The sequence below is a fragment of the Leiobunum rupestre genome, chromosome 9 (genome assembly GCF_980474605.1).
Source record: "Leiobunum rupestre chromosome 9, qqLeiRupe1.1.hap1, whole genome shotgun sequence".
Classification (NCBI taxonomy): domain Eukaryota; kingdom Metazoa; phylum Arthropoda; class Arachnida; order Opiliones; family Sclerosomatidae; genus Leiobunum; species Leiobunum rupestre.
In genome coordinates, this window is record NC_143392.1 from 47,464,349 (window position 1) to 47,471,850 (window position 7,502).

Genomic DNA, 7,502 nt, shown 5'->3' on the forward strand with positions numbered 1-7,502 from the left:
TTTGATCAGAGCTAACAGCTCTCAGTGCTCCACCACCCTTATGCGTTACAAGAGCCAGACCCCGACTCCCCCGGGAAAGACACCAGTTATTGCACACTCTAACCCATCGCAAGAAGTCATAAATAAAATTGACAGTAATTTATCGAAACCACGTATGGCCACAAATAATAAAGAAAAGTGACACTAATTTATCGTAACCGCGTATCGCATGAAGTCATAAAGAAAATTGACACTAATTTATCGAAACCACTAAATACTAGATTTTAACGTATGTATTATATTTTGATATTCTAGCATTTTTCTGAAGAAATTATTTAAAGATTGACACTTCAAAATTATTGGTTATGGAGGAACCACCCAATTAGAGTAACTGTTAAACAACGTACATTTTAAAATATTCAATTTAAAAGGGAATGCCCTTTCCAAATTAACGTTTCTATTTCGCTATGTAGCCTCTTAGGCTTAACACTTTCAGATGTCGTCTTCCCCTTGAAACTACAATGCTCTCGTTAGCAACTAATCTTAGTGTTACCATGGCAAATAACCCCCAGAAGGACTAGTAAGGCAAGCAAAAGTTCGTATAGAGAATTTCCCATAGAACTGTCACGCGCAACTAACGTAGCGCTACCTTCCGATATTTAGCGGAAATGAAAATTTAGGACAATATGGCTGCCTACCGACGTCGGGTTAATTTGACATAACTATATTCAGCAAAAAATCCTGCGGATGGTTTTAAACTTATAACTTCGTAAGTTTTAGTATCGGAAGGTCTGCTTGAAATGTCATTTATCTTCTCAATAGATTCAATAATTATTCTTTGAAATTGGGTTTCAAAAATATCTGCAAATTATAAATAACTTCAGCAAAGGCTTAAAAGTTAAAAACTATTTATTTAAGTTAAACTTTAAAAACTTATCATGAAGTTACATTTAATTTTTAACCATCTTAATTAATAAATAAGTATATATGCTCACATTGTTTTATAATAGTTCTAGCTAAAAAATCATTAAAATGTATTTACCATTTATCAATGGAGACTCGCTTACTCTTTTGGACGCCATATTTATGTGGTGAACTTACAACTCCAGAGAAGAGTGCTAGATGGCGCGCTGTTCGAATAGCTAGACGAAAACGGGCCAACATTTTTACGCTTGCCTTACAACTCCTTCTGAGGGTTATTTCTCGATGGTGTTACGATATACGTCAAACCATCCAAACGACAGGGTTTCCAACTGTTCACGGTATACTTCTTATTAATTAAATGCTACAGCATTGTGCGGATTTCAAAACTAAGTTTTCCTGCATGACTTACGGGCGTTCTGCCATAGAACCACCACGCATTACTGAAAAGTAGAAATTCAGCTTAAGTGGAAGCGTATATATTAAAATTGAATTAAATGTAAAGAGATTCAGTGTTTCCATTTTAAATTATTGCGTTGAAAAAAATTCAAAATTTGTAATTTGTCTATTGAATAAAAACCAATCCGGCTGCTGGTATTTGAACCTGATCTCTCCAGTTCGAGAGGCGAGTGTTGTACCACAGAACCACCGAAACATATTAACCTACAGTGATATTTAGAAAAAAACAGCTTGGGCCAAAGTACAATTTCCTTTACGATTTTATGTTTTAATCTTTTGAACAATAGTACAAAAATTATATATAAAAAAACACCCACACGAACTTAAGGCAGGTAGTACAAACAATCACCGAGTGAGGTGCCCGGAGGGAAAGTGTTTAATATTGAGGCCGCTTTGCCTCTCTGCACCGTGATGGCGATCCGTTGCCAAAGGAAAGTCACCAACCGATGCTCGCCTGTGACCTCCTTGATCCGACGGCCTATCGAATAGATCAAGGCCAGACCATCCCGCCCGAAGGAGCCCAGGGTTTCGACCGCGACAGCAGTGAAGATGAACCGATTTTCCAAACCCGCATATTTGGATTTCTTCCGTAATTTGGCATGGGTTGCAGCCCAGAGGGGGGCTGAAGAGGAAGACGCCAAGTAGGACCGGGCTAGAGGGTTGGTGCACGTAAAATCCCAGACCCGGGATTTCCCACCGGACCAGGGGACCAAAGTCATGCCATTGGGTCGTTTCCCATTGTCCCGCGACAGACTGAGGGGTTCCAGAAATGAGGGCGCGTTTAAGTAGGTCATTGACGGTAACGTGGAATGACAGCCGACTAGAGCTTCGTTTGCAACTAAAACCGTGGGTGCCCAAGGAGTCCACACGGCTACCACAGTTGCAAACGTGCGGGACACAAATTTCGGCACCCAACCGAAGGCCGACATCGATCCGGAAGGAGTCGTCGTTTAAGAGCGTGCCCAAGGGCGGCGAAGAAAGGGCTTTGTCCCTGTCATTGGAAGTACGTGCGAACAACCGAGTTATTGACTGCTCGACAAGAGGGGCCTCCCACGCTCGTTGATGACTTCGGAGATCCGGCGATGGCAAGACCGCACCCGAAAGGATTTCTCACTGAGATGAAGCGTCGGAAAAATTCAACCCGTTAGGGTCGATAGAGGCAGGGAGAATAGCACGGACTAAGACCTCTACGCTGCATACCGACGAGAGAAAGGCGGGGAAAGCGAGAGTAGAGGCGTGGCGAATACCCAGGCCTCCTAGAGACACGGGAAGCGACGACTGTAGCCAAGGTGCCTCGTCAATGAGAGTGTTCGTAACTGTTTGCAGCGCCAAACGAAGGTTTTCATTAACGTTTTTGTTCTATAATATTTTTTAAATTTATAAATTAAATTAAAATTAAAATTAATTAATTATTTTTATATAAAATACGGTTTTTGTCAAGAATAGAACCCAGGTCATATTTTAAGCAGGCGGATTTTTTACCGCTGAGTCATTGACTTATAATTAAAAAATATCACAGCCAACTTTTACGAGGAGAGCACAGTGTTCCAAAACCCCGATTTTTTGGCCAAAATTCTAGAGAGTACCTATAATAAATAGTTTTACATATTTCGTTTATTCAGAATACCTGGATTTGTCAAATGTACAAATTTTTTTCATGCGACCCCTAGCGGCCAAGTTACCTTCCTATTGCGTTTTTGACAATTTTGACCTTTGCATTGGATAGATTAAGCTATTCATATCATGTAGTATTTTTTGGATAGCGATGTCTCGCATATAAATAAAGATACGAAACTAAAACCATCTCAAAATGCACAAAATCAGTCATTTTTGACTGGCTCTAACTCCAAACGATGCTAGCCAATTTCGTAGATCTTTTCACTATGGGTAGACAAGAAGTCATATAATGTAATTACCGTGAAAAATCGTTGCGATCTCTGTTAGTTCGGCAACCATTAACGTTTATCTATGTTAAAACAATTTCTTTAATATAGCCCAAAGCTAGCCAAGATTTGGGAGGTTTTTGGGCTGGAAAAATTAAATGTTTTAAAGAAATCCGAAACTTGAATTTGCTCACAAAATGGGTTTGTTTTGTTTTTTAAGAATAGCAACCTATGCAAGATAAAGAAAGGCTGAGTTCACACCTATTCGAAACAATTTAAATCGGCGTTTTTGGGAATTATATGATTTAATTACACATTTTACATTGTTAATTCATTGCACAAATTTACGTTTTGCCATTCTGTAAATGATTGTTCGTCCTCGGATTCCTCATCGTCGCACGGTGAATTAAACGAACGATTTATATTTGAAACTTCCGGTTCTTGTAGTAAAGCAATTGCTTCTTTCGGAAGGGTTAGACGATAACGCCTGTCAAATCTTTTACTTAGAGAGTAGTTTGACACGATTGGAACTGAGGAATCAAGAGCTCGACCAAAAATATCGCTTAGATTGAACTTTCGACTGGTCTTTCGAGCGTGCATTTGCATTTCCCTGTCGCGACGGTATATCTTGTTCCTTGATTCACCAGCTTACTCACTCGACATTCCTACCGGTTATGCTGATGTTTTTATAATAGCTTCTCCATGAACGAGAATCTTGTGAAGAGTAACAGGCATATAGAACCATTTGTACACCTCAACATATCTTTCAGCAAGACACCGACAGTATTGTCCAAATTTGGTTGCGTCTACGGGAAGCGCCGACTAAATGACGCAAAGAATGACGTGTAAATTTTGAATTAACCATTTTTCTTTTCCGAGTATATCCGAGACAACTTCCTGATTCTCTGGCGAAAAGGCTCTTCTAGCGGTATTCCCATCATTACTTGTCCCGGCGCCACCAGGATTCGGATAATCAACTCTAAGCGATAGTTTTTCCCACATTAAAGTTTGGATTCTTCGTTTTCTTTGGATGAAGACTGGATTGTTTACACCGCCTTTAATTCGCCATGTTTTTAAACCTTCAACGTTACGATAGCCCAAATGAAGGCCAAATTAAAAAAATCTAATCCAGGCGTGAAGTGGACTAATTCCGTAATTAAGTTGGCTATCGTTTACGTGATGTCTTGTTTGGAGGTTTATTTGATTAAATTGTGTTGGGATGGCACCGCATATCTAACAGGTTTGCTGAGATTTTGCTCCAGAAATGATACTTAAAACCTTTCCATCAATTACCGTCAAATAGAGACTATATTTGATCGATACATTGAGATTGTTTGAAATTGTTGAATTTAGCGACTGAATATCTTCCATCTGTTGTTCAACCCAAACCTTTTCTTTCAAAATGGAGTGTTTGCATGAAGTCTTTTAAAAATTGAATTCTCAGAGGCCTGCAATATCTAATAGACTGTGGAGATGAATTATTCCAAATAGGTATGTCCCACGCTTGAACAAATTCGTAAAGGAATCACTGTTGTCACAAATAAGGCCGCGTCTGATAAATCTTCTAAACTGTCGAATTTCTGCTTGTATATAGATTGGGCGGTGCTTCCATCGAAACCTCACGACGCGATCATAGTAAGATCAAGGTTTTTAATATTTAAAGTTTCGGCGTAGATTTTAAAACTTCACTTTGAAGCTTCAGAATTCGTAGAGTAGTGTGATCCAAGAGATCTTGTAATAAAACTGCCGCGGAAGTTTCTGACACCACGATCGATTTTGGTCTACAAAGTGACTTGGCTTCGACGACTTTATAATAAGGAGGAAATAGAATAGATCCGTGGGATGTGGCTGTTTGGCGTAACATTTAATAAGTTGAAACAGATAAATTTCCATCCATAATTAGGGCTAAAGCTTCTTCAGCAGTACAAGTTGTTGGGCTCTGATTCGGATTTTTAGTAAGCTGATGAATTCTTTTAACCCTATTTGGACTTTTTAATAATTCTTTCAAGACGTGAAACAACTGGTTTTCGCCTTGATATTTTAAAACGAGTTCCGTGGATTTTACAATTTCTTCTGTTGAGTTTCCCGCTACCACTGTCGCTAGATCACTAACTCTTCGCCTTTTCATTCTAGACGATGCCGAGGCCTAGTCTATTTGTGGCCTCCCAGCATTTGCAGATTCTACATTCGAAGAGGTTCCTGGTACATCAAATATTGGTTGATTTCTTGGTGCCTTCAGTATCTCTTTAGGAATGGTATAGTCCGAATCCAGCCATGAAGCGTGCGCCATCTTAAAGTTTTTCATACATCTGGAAGCGTCTTTCCACCACTTATCAAAGCGACACTTTTCCTTTCGCAAAGATATTTTAAGTATTTCAAAGTCATCAGTTGAACAATTACCTTTTAAGCTGTCTCCTAGCAAAAGAAAGTGTTTTCTGGGCGCACACGTTGATATCTCTTTTAAATATATCGACTAAATCGGACTTCTTAATGGAGATAATCGATTCCAGCTGCACCTGTTTATTTTCAATAGTGCATTCAGTCATATTAGTAAGTTTCCGTGTCTGAGTTGACCTAGTGGACCATCAACTACAATTTATTCCTAAATGAAAACAATCGTATCGCCTGCTTTTGGAGGCCTACTTCAACGGTTGTGTAAAACCAAGCAAAGCAAAAGTGAAAACAGAATCAAAATTTCAATAATATAGACTAAAAATATTATTCCAAAATAAAGACGTTTATAACGTTTGCGTACAAAGTTCAAGGTTGTCTCTTACATAGGTTGCTATTCTAAACAAGTTGGCAAGCCAAAATATATCTCTCCTCGGAAGAATGGTCCCTAGTGGTATTAATTTCTCGACACGAGCCCCAAAGATATCTCCGCAATTCAGAGTTATTTACGAAAAACGTATTATCGGTTCAAACCCTGCCCGGTATAAAATTTTAATTTTAATTTAAATAATTGAGACGAAACAATCGTGTTTAATTTATTCAGAATATTATAAATTAAGTAGTTACAACAGCGAGTTAGACTTACTAAAACAATGCACAATTGAATTTAACCCTTTTTACAGTACATGTTTATCAGTTGAATATAATACTAAGCAAATTTTAATGAAAGAAATATCTACAGATGGTATTTGTATTTTTCTCGCTTACGAAATACTTGCCGCATCTTTAACGCTCATTTTATTTCAACGCTCGTAGACTTCCAGTTGACGTTGTGACACATACCGCATGAAAAAGACCAATGCCGTCCAATTTCCAATATCATATAATGACTCGCACACCCAGGAAATCATTGACTGCGTTAGAAATCGTAGATATCCAAATATAAACACCAAATATATTTACAAGAAGCAAAAACCTTACCATCAACAAAGCACAGAGAGCCACTTGACTAACCGCCAGCTCTTAAAGCAATAAACGGTAAATTATCGCCTTTGAATTAACACAACTATATATAGGTCGTTAAGAATACCCGTAAATAAATAACAAAAAAACTAACAAAGTGGACCACCCACAGGGTCTACCCTTTAACCCTCTTATCTCGGCTGACTGCGCTAAAACAAGATTTAACCTTTAAAAAAACCAGATTAGGCCTTCATAAATTCATTAATAAAAAAAGGCTTTATTCCCTATTATGCTTACGATGCGTGTCTTAATTTCAGTAAACCTAAGGAGCTATCGGTGGTTCTGTGGTAGAGCGCTCGACTGCCAAGCCGAATGGTCTGGGTTCGAAACCTGGGTGGCGCATTTGTTTTTAATCAATAGAGAAACGCTAAATTAGAATTTCTTCGATGCAATAATTTCAATTTCAATTCTATTTCAATTAAACCAAAATTTCGTACTCTATTAAATACGCTTCCGATAAAGCTGAAGGTCTAATTTTCAATAAGGCGTAACAAGTGTCGGTGGTTCTATGGTAGAACGTCCGCCTGTCAAGCAGGAGGTCTCGGGTTCAAATCCCGCCCGATGCGATCGCAAATTGATACTAAGACGAATACCGTGTACAACTGGTGGAAACCCTGCCATTGGACGTTGAGAGGTAGCATTACACTCAGCACTCGGTCCGTCCCAAAGTCATTAAGAAGAAGTTGGAGAGAAAACGCCCATATAAACACAACAGACTCAACATGCGCAACCATCAGAACACAAATACAACAAATTCGACACTCACAACCTAGGTATAAACACTACATAAACGTAAAACACCAAACCGTCACGACGGTGAGCGAAAAAACACCATCCAAACCAAAA